The sequence below is a fragment of the Pleurodeles waltl genome, chromosome 6 (genome assembly GCF_031143425.1).
Source record: "Pleurodeles waltl isolate 20211129_DDA chromosome 6, aPleWal1.hap1.20221129, whole genome shotgun sequence".
In the NCBI taxonomy this organism is placed as follows: domain Eukaryota; kingdom Metazoa; phylum Chordata; class Amphibia; order Caudata; family Salamandridae; genus Pleurodeles; species Pleurodeles waltl.
The window spans coordinates 558,672,644-558,687,722 of record NC_090445.1 but is presented as its reverse complement, the minus strand read 5'-3'; the positions used below and the strand labels follow the sequence as shown (position 1 = coordinate 558,687,722).

The 15,079-nt window shown below is 43.4% G+C and overlaps 1 protein-coding gene across 1 annotated transcript in view; it reads left to right on the top strand.

The window, feature by feature from the left end:
* DENND2C (DENN domain containing 2C) overlaps nucleotides 1–15,079 on the top strand; it is a 319,873-nt gene that overhangs the window by 128,033 nt on the left and 176,761 nt on the right. The gene's annotated exons all lie outside the window — the stretch shown is intronic.

The window sequence follows — 15,079 nt, the reverse complement described above, 5'->3', positions numbered from 1 at the left end:
TAAATCCTTTGAAACTCCAGACAGATTACCACACAGTATAAGTTTCTGTTTCTATTTACAAAATCTTTCCACGTGATTTTACTTAAATGGTTTAGTTAGGACTATGAGCATTAATGGTCTACTGAATGGCAACACCAGTCAATTGTGACCTCTCAGTGGGTCAATTAGTGTTTCTCTGCTTTATTTAACATGTGGAGACTTCTAGTTATATGGAAAATTATTAACTGTACATCCAGGTAATCTAATGAAGGGCTATTGAAGTCTTGGTCAATATTGTGAACTTGCCCTTCCTATGCATGTAGGTTTTATGTTTCCAGAATGTCTCTGCGATTCTGTAGGTCATTGAATATATGCACATGGGGTCTGCAGTACTACGTTTCTCTATGTCCATAATGTGTCATTTTTCTGAATCAGTGCTGTTCATAACCATTGTCCATAACTTTTCAACATTTTATGAATGTACTATGTCCTGGCCGGTATATTTGAGGAGTGCTTTTGCACAGATTTTATTAACATTTGATGATTTTTATGTTAGAATTTTCCCAATCACTATTCATTTGGCCAATAGCAATTAGCAATTCTGATAAAATATTTTTTTCTACTCAAACCTACCTGCTTATTTACCCATTAATTAACATTTATTTTTTGAGAAACACTGACTTCATGAAACGTTTTTATATAGAAAAAAAGAATCAATAAATAAATAGATATAGTACCTAAACATATTGCAGATATTACAGGAAGTGTATATAGGATATAATAGGATAACTCTCATAACTCTCTCTCTCTGGCGTGCTCTCTCTCTCTCTCTCTATATGTATATATATATCTATACATATATATATATGTATAGATATATATATATATATATAGATCTATATATCTATATATATATATAGATATATATATATATATATACACATATGTATATCTATCAAAGGACAAAGGAAGTAAGATTTTAAGTCATGTTAGGAAAACCTTAGACTTTCACTGAAAAAGTAGTACAGTTCAAAACAAAAAAAAATGCTAACATTCAATGGATAAACAGAAGTAGAACTTGCACCGCTATAGATTTCAGATGTCATCAGTGATGTAATATTTGAGGTCACAAGGAGTGTTTATGTGTTCCATGTGTTGTGCAAGATGACAGAAATTTCTAAGTTATCCATTAGTGCTAAGAAAATGGTGTCTCGTGTTTACAGCTGCATTGAGTCAAAGGCGTCTCTAGCACATTCCACTATGCCTCCTACACCTTCATGCTCTGACTACTGGTGAAGGCTCCTTTTCCGTGGAGTGCCTAGACTTTACTTTGCACTGCCACCGCCCTTTCAAAGAGAGTTGGAGGGTGGTATGTTTTGTACATTATTTCTTGCCAGCTGCATTTTCTTGGACATTCTACTTCAGTGGAGAAAAGACTGAGCTGTTGTTCCTTAGGTTTTGTCCACTCGTTATGATTATGAAATTCTTGTAAACCCTGCAGGGTAAGTAAATTTTTTTAACTTCCAAGCATTCTCCACTTTACATCCACACCTACTGCTTCCAAGAGGCACATGGATCTTATGCCACGACTGGATTGAACTCTCTAGAAACATCTGAGCTAGTGGAACCACTTTGATCTTTGTACAGTTGTGGTACATCAACTTCAGTCACAATGGATATTTTATATGTTATTTATTCTGGAGCTCATCTATTTTTAAGGGGTGGTGAGGTTAACTATGCATGACTAGGAGGCAGATACATGCTTTCCCACATTCATATAAAAGTTTCTTCATTGATTAGTGAATTTGTATCTCAGCCTCTCCGGATCAGAGGTTTGTTGCATTAACCTTCCCAAAGGCCAACTTTTCTTTCTGTTAACCTCACAGCCCATTTTACAGTATGTCAGAAATCATGTCATGATTGGTGGATATTTCTATCGCAGACATATGTTATGTTATGTAAACTGTGTTCATGGGACTCCGTTTAAACATTCTAGAAACACTACTACTTAAATATCAACTTATAGAACAATAACATCTGTCCTCAAAAATATGCTTAGATGAATGCTTAAGGACAGAGTCACAAAAGTATTTAGGAGTGTGGGAAGTTGTACTATGGGATTATTATTTTACCTTCTCTTGAATGCCTTTCTGAACTTGTCTAAAATGTCCAACTCCCTAATAGTGAAAGTGTAAAGAGGGTGCAGATGTTTCTCTTTGTACTAAGTGTATATGAATATTCCATGAATATTCCCATTTCATTTCTATCTGAGATATTTGAGGGTGATTCACAAATATATGTAAGAGTGTGTGTCTTTTAATTACTCTTACATGCCTTTGTGAATTGACCCCTTAGTGGCTTGCTACCACTGGATGTTCATCACTCAACAGTGTAGATTAAGTGGAGGTACATAAATAAAACCCTTGTTGGGGATAGGTCTCTTACACATAGCCATATCTCACATATTGTTTGGACAGAAAAGTCCCTTGCATGGTGACAGAGTTTACCACTGTCCTGCGTGCCCCAGCTGTGGTGATTTCTGGATCATTTGCAATGAGTTGTGGTCATGAGCAAACATGGATCATGCATGTGCGCTATGACCTAAGCCTGTCTCATGGATTGAGGTCGGTTTACATCATCAAGGGATCCCAAAGCTTTACCCTCAGGAGGTGTAAGGCTACTGTCTTTACCTGGAGTTAAGTAGCATGAGCGAGGTGGTGACAGCATACTGTGTTTTTAGCTGTCAGTACAGTGAACAGGTCTGTTTTACCTGTGTCTCTAGAGTGGTGCTTCTTGGCCTTCTCCAGTAACGTTTTGCTGCTGTGTACTTTATCTACCCTTGACGTGCATTAGGTTGTGTGCAGCGTGAGGATGCACATGTGCCTGAGAGATGGTACAGAGCAGGAGGAATAGGGTGAGCAACTGTGTGTAGGCACTAGGATGTGTATGTCTGCCTGTGGGAAGATATATTACCTAGGAAATAGCATGTGATAGTAAATGAGCGAGCGAGGATGTATGTGTGCCTAGGAGAATTTGAGATTGAAGGCATCTGAATGAGTGTGTGTGCAGGTGTATATGGGTGCTTGTGAAGGCACAATAAATGGGTGGCACTGGGTTCCAATTTGGGAGGTCCAAGCCTTGCTGGAGAAGCATGGTGAGGTTGAGGTTTCCCCCAGACAAAGTTATAGATTGCTTTTCTTAGAGCTGGATGGAACACACATGGGTGGATAGAAGAACCAGGCTATTCAGTGCGATTCAACAAGAGCTCTTTGATTCTGAAAGGAGGTCACTGGTCAAAGGGTCCTGGGCACACCTGAGGAAAGAGATGGGACTGATAAGAGAATCATAAAGAGTAGGGCTGGGGCTCTTCAGTAACCTTTTGAAGAACATATAATTATGGCTGACATTCAGGTGTGAACCTATAGTCACTCACTTGGGCTGTGCTTGGGGCATCAAGATTGGAGGGGCTATCAAGATTGGAGACTGTCCTCTTATAATAGGGTGCACTCTGGAGGAAGAGCATAACAAAAGAGTGGGCACTTAAAAGTGAGCAACCCCCAGAACACAAACTTCAAATACATGAGACACTAAGGCCCCCATTACGAGTTTTGCGGGCAGCGGATGCCGCCCGCTAAAACTTGTTCCTCCATGGTGGCCTGAACACCGCTGGCCATATTAAGATTTCACCGCAGGGCTGACAGGCAGAAACAGTGTTTCTGCCTGCCGGCCCTTCAGTGAACAGAGCCTTAATGTGGCAGTGCGGTGGGTGCAGCAACACCCGTTGCGCATTCTACTGCGGGTAATTCGGGCACTGGAATGCGTAATGGGGTTGTGCATGGGGGCCCATGCCAAGTGCATGGACAGTTCAGGGGCACCCAGGCCCTCCCCGAGACCCCATTGCGCCAGCCTTTCCATGGTGGTGTGAACCGCCATGGAAAGTCATAATCCCCAGTGCAGTGCTGTTTGCAGCACTGCCCTGGTGGATTACAACCACTGGGACTGCCAGGCTGCCAGCTGGCAGCAACCTGGCGGTGTCGGAGGTCTGACCGTGGCAGCGCCACTGCAGTCGTAATATGGCGGTCAGACTGCCAGCCCATTGGACAACAGCACGAGTCGGGCGGTCATAAGACCACAAGACTCGTAATGAGGGCCTAAATCACTAGTGTGTCTGGAAATGGATTATTAAAGGGAGGAGCTTGGGACTCCCAAGTCGTGAAAATGAAACTGTACATCAACATGGAAAAGCTCACTACGAGTTCTGCCAATTGTGACCAGGACTGAGGACTATGGTTCTGCCACTTTCACATGCTGGGTGACAGGACGTCACCTAGGAGGATCAAGAACACCCGCCTGGAGCCTTTAATGACAGTTTCTGCCTGATCCAAGTCCAATTGGCCCTGTGAAGTGAAGGAGATTTCTTGGAGGGAGCGAGGTCCAGTGGGGACCCTGTTGCTTGGATCCCAGGCTCTGAGTTTGAGATTCTGGTCCATCGGGACTGCCGAGCCAATCGGGCTGCTGTCCCATGTGCCAAAGTCTGCAACCCCCTTGCCAGGTGGGGGCCGTGGTGAAGAATAAGGGTTATCTCCATTGGTGCTGCACTGTGATAGATGAAGGGCCATTGCTCAGTAGAGCACTGTGACCGTGATACAGCTGTTATCTTATTTGTGCTGCCCACGACACCGGTATGCAGGTGGCGGGCCATGATGAAGAGGAAGGCCTGTCCCCCTATGTGTTGCAGCAACACTACTTGCATGCCAGGCTGTGAAGGCTGTGAAGGCTGTGAAAGAGGAAGAGGGCTGACACCCTACCACCATATGCAGTGGAGAACACACCATGGGCTGGCTGTGTCACATGGAGAGTGAGAGTAACAACTTTAACTGCCCTGTGTGGGAACATCGGAGACCTTCCTCTGGAATCCAGTAGAGGCTTACAGCACTGGAGGAGCACCAAAGATGGTGGCAGCTGCAGCTTCCCACCATCTGGACACCACTGCGTGGTCAAGGGGTGCCTGAGTACTCTGAACCTGCAATCTGCAAAAGCAGGTAAAGCTGACAAATGGGGTGTTGGGCCCTGGGGGAACTTGATCTGAATTAAAGCGCTACTTCACAGGAACTTGAAGTTCTAGCCAAAGAATTCCCTCCCCCCCCAAGAACTTCTGTGACTTGAATGCATAGGCAAGTCCTAGCTTGGATGTAGCCACATGTGAGTGGAGATTAACCATCAGCCATAAATGGAGATTTGGGACTGGAAAGGTGACAAGGAAACTCTAGAGGATTTGCATCAAGAAGGCTGTGTATATTGATTGTAGTGTTGTTGTATTGTACTTAGTTTTAGTACTTACATATTGATTCTTACATAAAAGCAAGTATTTGACTGTACAGTCGTTTTTTGAGGTATGAGTCTGTGCTTGCCTTAACCTACCTCCTCACCGAGAAGCCTTGGACTGCTCGAACCGCACTACCTCTGAGAGGGAAGTGTTGAAGGGGTACTTGGCCCAATTGGTTGGAGCCCATAGTTGGCCAGACCTGGGACGTCAGAAGTAAAAGGCCTCAACCATCATGGTAGAGGCCAAGTAATTCCTGCCTGTCCCACATGTAATAATAAATAATGAATCTTGCTTAAATGTCGAACACTGCTCATAGCTGCATGCTGTGTGCTGCAGCAGAGTTGAGTTCCCAAAACCAGTGGATAAGTGCCAAACGCGCTCGAAATCAAGTCATTTTTGCTCAATTTTTCATGTTTTTCACAGAGAAATGTGGACTTACTTGTAGGAACAGTCTTTGCGATCGATACCACGCTGTTTTGCCTGTGTAATTTTCTCCAGTTGTTACCTGGAAAAAAGTTATGCCTAGAAAGCCCCAGGAATGAGTGTAATGTTGCTTACAATCCATGATTGGTAAAATTGACATAATGGTAATCACTTTACAGGCTATTCGGGGGTTTCTTTGGCTTTTCTTATATGAAAAATTGCATTTTAAAACGCACGGTTGTTCACGATTCGTTTTAATAAAACAATTCATCTGAAACTGTGCTTTGCATGCTTGAGGAATCTTGCGAACAGAGATGGAACAGTTATATTGCTGACATTCGAGGAACATAGATAACGTTTACTTCCCATACTTACACATCTTTCTAATACACGCATTTGGCCAATGTGTAGGATAAGGTGGCAGGAAACGAACCATTAAAAGAACTACACCAAAGTGGCGTCAATGCTACAATACATGGCAAGTTGTGGAGAACGATTTACTAATTTCCAGCCAGGAAACAGGTGTGGCTCTTCGACTGTTAAAAAGTTTATGGTTTCCTTTCAAACCTTTCAGTGCCTTTCTGAACTCAAATGCTGTATTCTAATTCCTGCCTTTGTCCTGGTGGTGCTGCGTAATGTGGTTTTTATGAATGTTGGTGTGTCATGCAACATTCTTCACTGCAGATATAAATTGAAATGATGAAAAAGTTATACTTGTGGCGACACATACAGCTGTGAATGGTGCCAGTTTTCGACCTCAGAGTAGAAACTAAACTGAATGAGGTACTCGATACCAGTGCAGACACAGTACCGGTTCAACGCACGTCTTATGTTACATGTTTCCTCAAGGCTTCCCTCATTGCGGATGACATGCACGTGCACATCTGGACAACAGGCTATGATTAACCACGACCAGTCACGGTTTCTGCGCAATGAGAGAAAGTCTTCGTTCTTGGGTGACTGTATACAACTTCCGGCTCTGTGAGAAGGGAACGTGCAGGAGACTTGAAATACTAAACCGCGCCCTGCTGCTTCAGGCAAGGAGCTCTGATTGCGTGTATGCTCTCTCGTGTTGAGAAAGAGTGGCGCATGCCTGTAATAAAGGAACACGGAGTCATTTGAAGCATGTGCTTCGTGCATGCTGTAACATGTTAAGCTGTATCATTGTGGCTTCAGTTTTCCTGTTTGGCGCACCTGAGGAATGCAGATGTTTCCCTATGTTCCTCTAAATCAGGCCCCTCAGCTAATGGCTCAGCACCAAAATTGCTGCCTATTTTGCTGCAGCGTGTGCAAAAACAGTTCACGAAATAAGCTGATGTTGCGGCTTACATATATCTCACAGGAAAATCTCACATTATTGGCAGCCTAGGCCATAGGGTTAAATGATGCGCAAGCACCGAACGTTAAAATGCACATTTTAGCACTTGCGGTAGTTAATGTATTTACTAAAATGTAAATAGTGACGTTATTTAATACAAGAAAATAAAGGAATTGTTTTCTTTATAAAGAATGTGGCATATGGCAATGACTTGAGGTATTTGACATGTAAGTGAAATTAATAATCTAGAGTGACTTCATTTCATGAAAATAGATTAAAATACTCTACTAGGGAAATAGAGTTCTTCGCAATAACAATGCATATTGCATGTTGGGATGGAAAAGTCCTCTGCATGGTAAAGACATGTATCCCTGCCTATGTGCCCAGCTGTACTGCTGTCTGGGTCCCTAATACTGATTTCTTGTCTTAGGTGAACACAGATCATGCGTGTGTGCTATGACATAGACCTGTCTCACAGATTGCGGTCTTGTTGGACCGGGAGTGGTGCCCAAACACTACTCTCAAAGTGGTGGAAGGCTATTGCCTTCACCAGGATTTAAACCGCACAAGTGATCAGTAGTAATTAACAGGACCTTTTAACCTGTGACACTGGAATGAGGCCTGCAGGCTCATTCACCTGTTTAAAAGTTCTGCTACTGTGTGCTTAACTCACCTTTGACCTACATCAGGTAAAATTTGGAGTGCTGCACAGAATAGTGAGTCTGCGTTGGCTATGTGTGTGCCTGGAAAGAGTACAGTACAAGGATGGCATAGTACTGTGCAGTGCATGTGTGGTAAGTACATGTGCTTGATATGCCTGACAGGAACACATTATAACATGAGAGATTTAGAGATGTGCAGTGCGCGCACATGGAAAGCATGTGCTGGGTGTATGTGTTCCTGCGTGAAGTACAATAAATGAATGGTGAAGTGTGCAGTGGGCACATAACGAGTGTGTGTGCTGGCAGTGTGTATGTTTGCAAATAACACACCCTAGTTAAAGATAGAAAAGCTTCTGTGCTGAACAGTGAACATGGATTGAGGGTGTGTACTGAAGGCATGTTTACGTGTAAGGGTACAGTGCATAAAGGTAGCAGTGTTGACTCAAAATGTGCTGCAAATGTACACTGAGGGTGTATGCTTGCAGTGGTACATTAGATGGGGGACCCTGGGTTCAATTTTGGGAAGCTCAGGCCTGCATGGTGAAGACATGGGGAGAAGAGGAATCCCCCAGACAGATTGTGTATTGCTGCATTACTGTGAGTTGGGTGGGGACACACTGTAGGGAAGAGAAAGAGACTCCCTTTACATTTCAAAATGCTGCTCTTTGATTTAGTGATAGATCACAAGGAAGGAGCCTGTACACATTTCAGGAACTGAGATGGGGCTGATAAGAAAATCATGAGGAGCAGCAATGGGGGTCTGAGATTATCCTTTTTATGCACATATCACTTTGGCTGACATCCAGTTGTGAACTCTGGTCACTCTCATGAATTGTGTGGTGGGTCAATCAGCTTTGTATTCATACCTGGTGTGACAGGCATCTTTCAAGAACAAAGAAGAGAGGGAGAAGTCCCCAAACATTTGTCATTTGCCAGGCAGCCAGACGGATTGTGTGTGAACAGGAAGGTCTGCAAGACTTCTGCCTGCGACCAGGACGTGGGCCAATGCCTGCTAGTCTCCCTGCTGTATGAAGGGACGTCATGCAGGGAAAGAAAAAACAACTGTCCTGGAGCATCAGGGCCTGTCTGTTTGCCTACACCAGTGTGCCTTGTGAGGAAGAGGAGAGCATTGGAGGGAGCGAGGTCCAGTGTGAGGATTCCCTGTGCAAGGATTTAGCTGTGCACTGTTGCTCATGTGCAAGACTATTTTCAGTGACCCCCGTATGCCAGGAGAGGGCCACCATTGACTGAGCCAAGTGTCAAATGCTATGCAGAGGGTGCTGAGCCTGTATTGTTACAGCGACCCTATATGCCACCGGTGATGAAGTCATGTGGCCAGCATGTCAGGACACGTGAACACTTGCGCAGCACCCTAAATGCAGGGGGGGGCTACCATGGTGTGGGCAATCGCACCTAAATAGCTCAAATTGCACCCGGAAGGTACTACTGCAATCCCGTGTGCCAGGAGGGGCTGCCTGGACTACATCATTAAAGACTTCAGGCTGTCATCCGGGATTGAAGTGAGGCTGTGGCCAGGGTGCCTAGCCGAACCAAAGGATCTGCCCTGACTGACCCCTGTGGACCAGGAGGACGCCGAGCAGGATGACACACACTCTCGGGACTCCAGTTAGAAGCTGAAGGACTGAATTCCCACCAAAGGGGAGAACTTGACTTACCACATCACTGTGAGCTAGAAGCTGCTCCGATCACTAAGGAGAGCGGCTGTGCCACTCTGGAGAGTGAGTCTGTGGCTGCCTGATACTGCTGTGTAGACCGCGAGCAGCCCAACTACTCTGAACAGGACCTGAAGTACCTACGCTTAGGGCACCTTCGGTAACTCCAAACGCTTCCGTCCTGCAAGAATGGGTAAGACTTGAACTAGGGGCTTTGGGGCTCCAGAGAATTTGCTGCTGAAGGTCCTGCAGCACCATAGACACTTTTGACTAACATGAAAGTCAGAGGGAAGTCTTGAGTTCGCCGTAATAGTCTGCATACTCTGGATGTGGCTACCATTGAATGGGAAATAACCCTAAACACGTTACACAAAGGAGGGTGGATCCCACCCTCAAGAGAGATTGTATTGTTGCATTTGAATGACACATTTCTTTTTATATGTAGAGTTAGAAATAAAATACTACTTTTTCTTGTAAAAGCAAATATTTGGCTGGACATGATTTATTCTTTGCGCTGTTTGGACTTTGTGAGAAAGTTAAATTTTTAGCATGTTCAGCTAATTGTTTCTGACTGATACTGACGATAACTAACCCTTACTGTGCACTGGGCACTGCTTAACAGGCCCACGGTCAGTGCTCTGAATAAAAGGTACATGGTCAAATGGCACAGTGTTATAAGTCCAATTGGCAATAAGAGACCCTGTAAGTCCATAGTAGATAATAGGGCAAAGGGGGATTCAAACTACCTATGATTCCCTAGTATATAATAGGGCAGGGACGTTTAGGGGCCCAGTAGATTTCCTGCCTGGAGTGTGCACTGCTGTGTGCCTGCTGTCATTCTGAAAGGCACCCCTGCCTTGCAGACTGTCTTTAAAATATAAAATGTATGCAAATTTGACTTTGGAATTAAAGGTGCTTCCAAAGTAACAATCTACCTTATTTTTACATATGTCTCCCCCAAGGTCTCGCCTAGATGCCCCAAGGGTAGGGTGCCATGTAACTATAAGCAGAGACATTATAAAATATGTATTCTATTCCATGGTGAGGGAAAAACAGCACCTTTCATTTTCCCCCATTGTAGAAAGTTGGCTCCTCAAACTAAAAGAAAAATATTTTTCATAAGCCTAAATATTGCTGGGAAAAAGATGAAAATGCCATGAAAGGACTCAAATGAATGGTAATGATATATGCAACAATTTGCATTTGTTGAATTTATCATAACTTTTACAGAAAATAAGTTATGATACTTTCTTTACTGTAAGCCAAATTCCAGCCTGCTAGTGGTCTCTTCTGATTGGTCAGCCTTAACAGGACTATCTGTTTCAATTTATTTATTTATGTTTCGGAACTCTAAACGAGGTCCACATAATAAAACAAGATAAGACATACAAAGATGAAGAAAGCATAAAATATCAAAATATATATGAATCATTAAACAGCTTCCCGAAATGTAAATATAATAATAAAATAATAATAATAATAAGAGCGGTTTGATCAATTGATCTCACACAATTGTGGCTTCCCTGAAACTCTGATCATATCACCTCTCTCCAATACCTTCCTTCGACCAATCGAAAAGAACCATGTGCATCTTAAAACAAATGTGAATAACATAAAATAAAATAAAAACTCTATAACAAAAAAATTCATTTGGAGGGGAGTATAAACTGGTGCCGACATCAGAGAGAACTGAAAACAAATGGGTCTTAGCCATTTACACCGATAGAGGGTAAGGGAAGGACAAACAAGTAGAAAATGATTTAGGTCTTGCGTTTCGGCAGAGCAGAAGTTGCACTCTTTAGTTGAACCATACCATTTTGCCAACAATACATTTAAAGGTAACAACCCCAATCGCAGAAGCAACCAAAACCGCCTCACCCCATGCTGTAAGTTCCAGTTTACGTAAGGTTGTGCTTTTTTTGCTATTAAGGATTTTGATAAAATCGAGAACATTCTCCTTTTTGCACAGCTCTCTAGGTCTAATCAATGACTTAAGGACCAAGTTGCCTGTTTTAGGCCGCTTTTCACTTGCAGGGAAGGAATAACCAAGACCTGCTTGAAATCTACATCAAGCATTTCTATGGCATATGTAAGATTCTTAGAGAAGGTATACCTGAAGGTATTATTTTCCGCAAATATTTCTTTTTCAGTAAGGCTCTCAGAGTATTATCCTCTGCTTTCATGAGAGAAGCAGCCCAACGGATGATCCCGGCTAGACCCTGGGCAAACACACTTCTTAAGCCCAATTCCATCCTTAAGGCAACCACCAAAACAGCTGTATTTACAGATAAAAGCTTTCTGAGGATCTTACCCTCCTGAAGATTCAAAGAAACCTCCATTTGGAGGAATTTATGAATTCCAAACAGTAGAGAAGAGAAGCAGGGATCTTAGCTCAGTGAACAGCTAGGAGATGGGCGAAATGTCTTCTTCCTGTGGCCATGTATAATGCCCCAAAACCTCTTGCTTGAGCTTCAGCTTTAGATTTGTTAGAGGCGATGTGGGCTATGTCACTAAGATTCCTGCATACAGTTTTTCCTAAAAAGGTATAGGAATTCACGATTTCCAGTTTTTGGTTACCTAGTGCCCAATGGAAATTAGAAAATTTTGCTCTCTTGTTGCCATGGAAGCGCAAAATCTTGCTCTTTGAAACATTAATCTTTAAAAAGTGGGACTCCGAGAACTGTGGCAAAGTTTGAAGATGGTTCAGTAAGCCTTTTGGGGTTAGATCAAAAATAATAATATGATCCGCATACAGTCAACAACAGACCGGGCGTCCACCTAATTGAGGGGGAAAACCCTGACTTTGAGATAGAAGGGAGGGCAAATCCGAGATGTATAAAGAAAAGAGCAAGGGAGCCAAAAGGCAACCCTGCTTTAATCCATTAGGAGCAGGCATCTCAGGCGATAAGCCTCTATCCGCCCCCAAGAGGCTTCTGCACCAGGTTGAGGAGTGGAGAGCAATCAATAGCTCAAGAAGGGTGGGCGGAATACCCAGAGTGGCCAGTTTTCCCCATAAGAGAGCGCTATCCACTTTATCGAACGCTGTTGAGAAATATATAAAAGCGGTGTAAACGGCCCACCTCTTAATTTCACATATTGTTCTGTGATGATTTGTAGCATTGCAATATTGTCTTTTGTGCCATGATTGAGCCTGAACCCCGCTTGCTCCAAAGGGTAATATTATTCTCCTCTGCCCAATCAGTGAGTCTCGAAAGCACACATTTTGCTAAGATTTTTCCGACTGCATCTAGAAGGGCAATCTGCTGATAATTATCCGGGCAGTTGCGGTCGACCTTCTTAAATAGAGGTATAATAATGTTACCAGTCCATGAGGGAGGGATACATCGAGAAATAAAGCACCTACGAAAAACCACATGTAAGATCTTACTCCAGGGACCGATATCTAGTTTTACTACGGAAATGGGCACATTATCAGGGCCCCTTGAAGCAGAGAAACGAATAGAGTGAATAGCTTGTTCTATCTCTTTTACTGACGGGAAGGAGGTGGGATACGGCCCCTTACTTTCAAGGGGCTGCAAAAGTGCCACCCCATTTGAGGCATACAGGAAGGCAATTAATTCGGACCACGGGGTAGTAGATATAGCGATGGGAGAAGATCGGATTCTAGTTCCACACCCCTCCCCAACCAGGGCCCAGAAACATCTAGCTTGACCCTTTACTGCTGCTTCTCGAAGAAGTATCCAAAGTTTGTTACATTCATTTCTTGCTATGCGTAGCTTTCTACGCTTCCTTCTCCTTTTTGGAAGAGCCACCCTGGCATTTCTTATGTGTCTTTTTATCAAAAATTGGGATTACCTCATCTAACTCCTGAGCCCCGGACATTAACAGATTAAAATCTTATGAAAAGGAAATAAGGTTATGATCACTGACCAAAGTGTTCATAATTTTTAAATCAACTAACAAGGAGAAAGTTCTATACCCCAATATCACATAATCTAAGATTCCCTTTCTCCCTGTAGCAAGGTGGGTAGAAGAGGCAGGGTAGTCAGAAAGAGATCTGCCATTTGCGATAATGCAGTCGCTTTCCATGAGGAGATTGAGCAAGGGTTTCCCTCTTTTATTTGTTCTAATCGAGGAAGGGAAGAGGCAAGCTGGAATTCGCAGGGCTGTCTCTCTCTCTCGACCTCGCAAACGTGCAAAACAGCATAGTTAGATATCTTACAGTTTAGGTCACCTACCAAAACTATAAATGGGGGAGACTCACTAGCCAATGCATTTTTTATGTGGGCAAAGACTTTGTATCAAAACATTGTAATGCGAATCAGGCGGGATGTAAGCGTTTCTCAATAACAAAGAGGTAAAACCTATATTGTTTTGCAGCTGGTTAGATAGAGACATAAAAAGGTTACTGGGGTCTTTAAAACATTCAAAATTCCACTTAAGTCTAGTTGATAGCAGACAGGCCACACCTCCCTTTGCATGCCCCCTCCTAGATGGGGTAGCCTTGCAATCGATAACATAATAATCATCCCACAATAGATCTCCATTGGACCATGTCTCCTGAAGGCAAATCATATTGGGTTTTAGGGAGCTAAGGGACAATAACATTTCCTTTGCATATGTTATCCCTGCTATATTCCAGGAGATAATATTTAGGCCTGCGCTAGTTAAAGTAGCTGGATATAGGTCTGGACCTCACGCCTGAGACAAGACGCCCGGGAGCCGACTCCACCCATCCAGATCAGAGATGTTTTGGTCAGGCAGAGCCTGTATCTCCCGCACAAACACCTGTCTATTGTTTCCAACTGATGAGACTTTAAGGGCCTGCATGTCCATTCTAGACCTAAACTCATGATGGTCAGGCTGATTGTATAACTTAGATACTGGATAGCAGTCTGTGGGCCTATCTAAGATTTTTTCCCCATCCCTCTTATCGCCCTTCCCAGTAAGGACAGAGCCAGGAAAAGGAACCACATCAATGCCCCGGCATTGCTGATAGTCAGCATTTTGGAGGACCAGGTTCATCACACGCTTACAGTGAAATGTAATCCTTGATTTACAGCATTCATCATAGTCTAATAATGAAACCAGAGCAACGTCATCACTTTGAATTGAGTTCAGTGCGTTAGAGTCTGAAAAGCAATTTAACATAGTGGATCTGTTCAAGCGAAGGTCAACATCGAAAAGGGGGATAAAATCTAAAGTGAGGGAGGCCCCATAGTGACCCTCTGCACTGGGAACCTCCATCCAATGGGCATCCTTAATGTCTCCTGTAGGCCTCAAAGGCAAGAATACTGGAGCCATTGGGTTCAGTGCAGGAGACCACCCAAGAGCAAGGGGCTGGGGGAGCGCCCTCCTGGGATCCCATCCATGCTCCATTGGAGATGACAAAGTTGGTAAAGTTGGCCCTGGAGAGGGGCAAGGCTCCATAGTAGATTAAACAATCGAATTTAAAGGCTCCAGACAAGCTTGTGAGGAATCCCTTATCTGGGGAAAATGTACTTCTCTTCTGCTTTTTTTACTGAACCTTCGGGTCGGCTTTTTTTTAGAATAACTCACTTTTAAGGGTCTTCCTCTTACATTTCTTGTTTTTCTTGTAATTTCCTTCCGCTCTTATTGAAGGAGACTGACTATCCGTGGAACCCTTCTTGCGGCTAGATCGAAATATGAAGATTGGAAATATTTCCTGGGCAGCAGGGTTAAGATTTTCCTCTTGCTTAGCATTATCTTGCGGTGA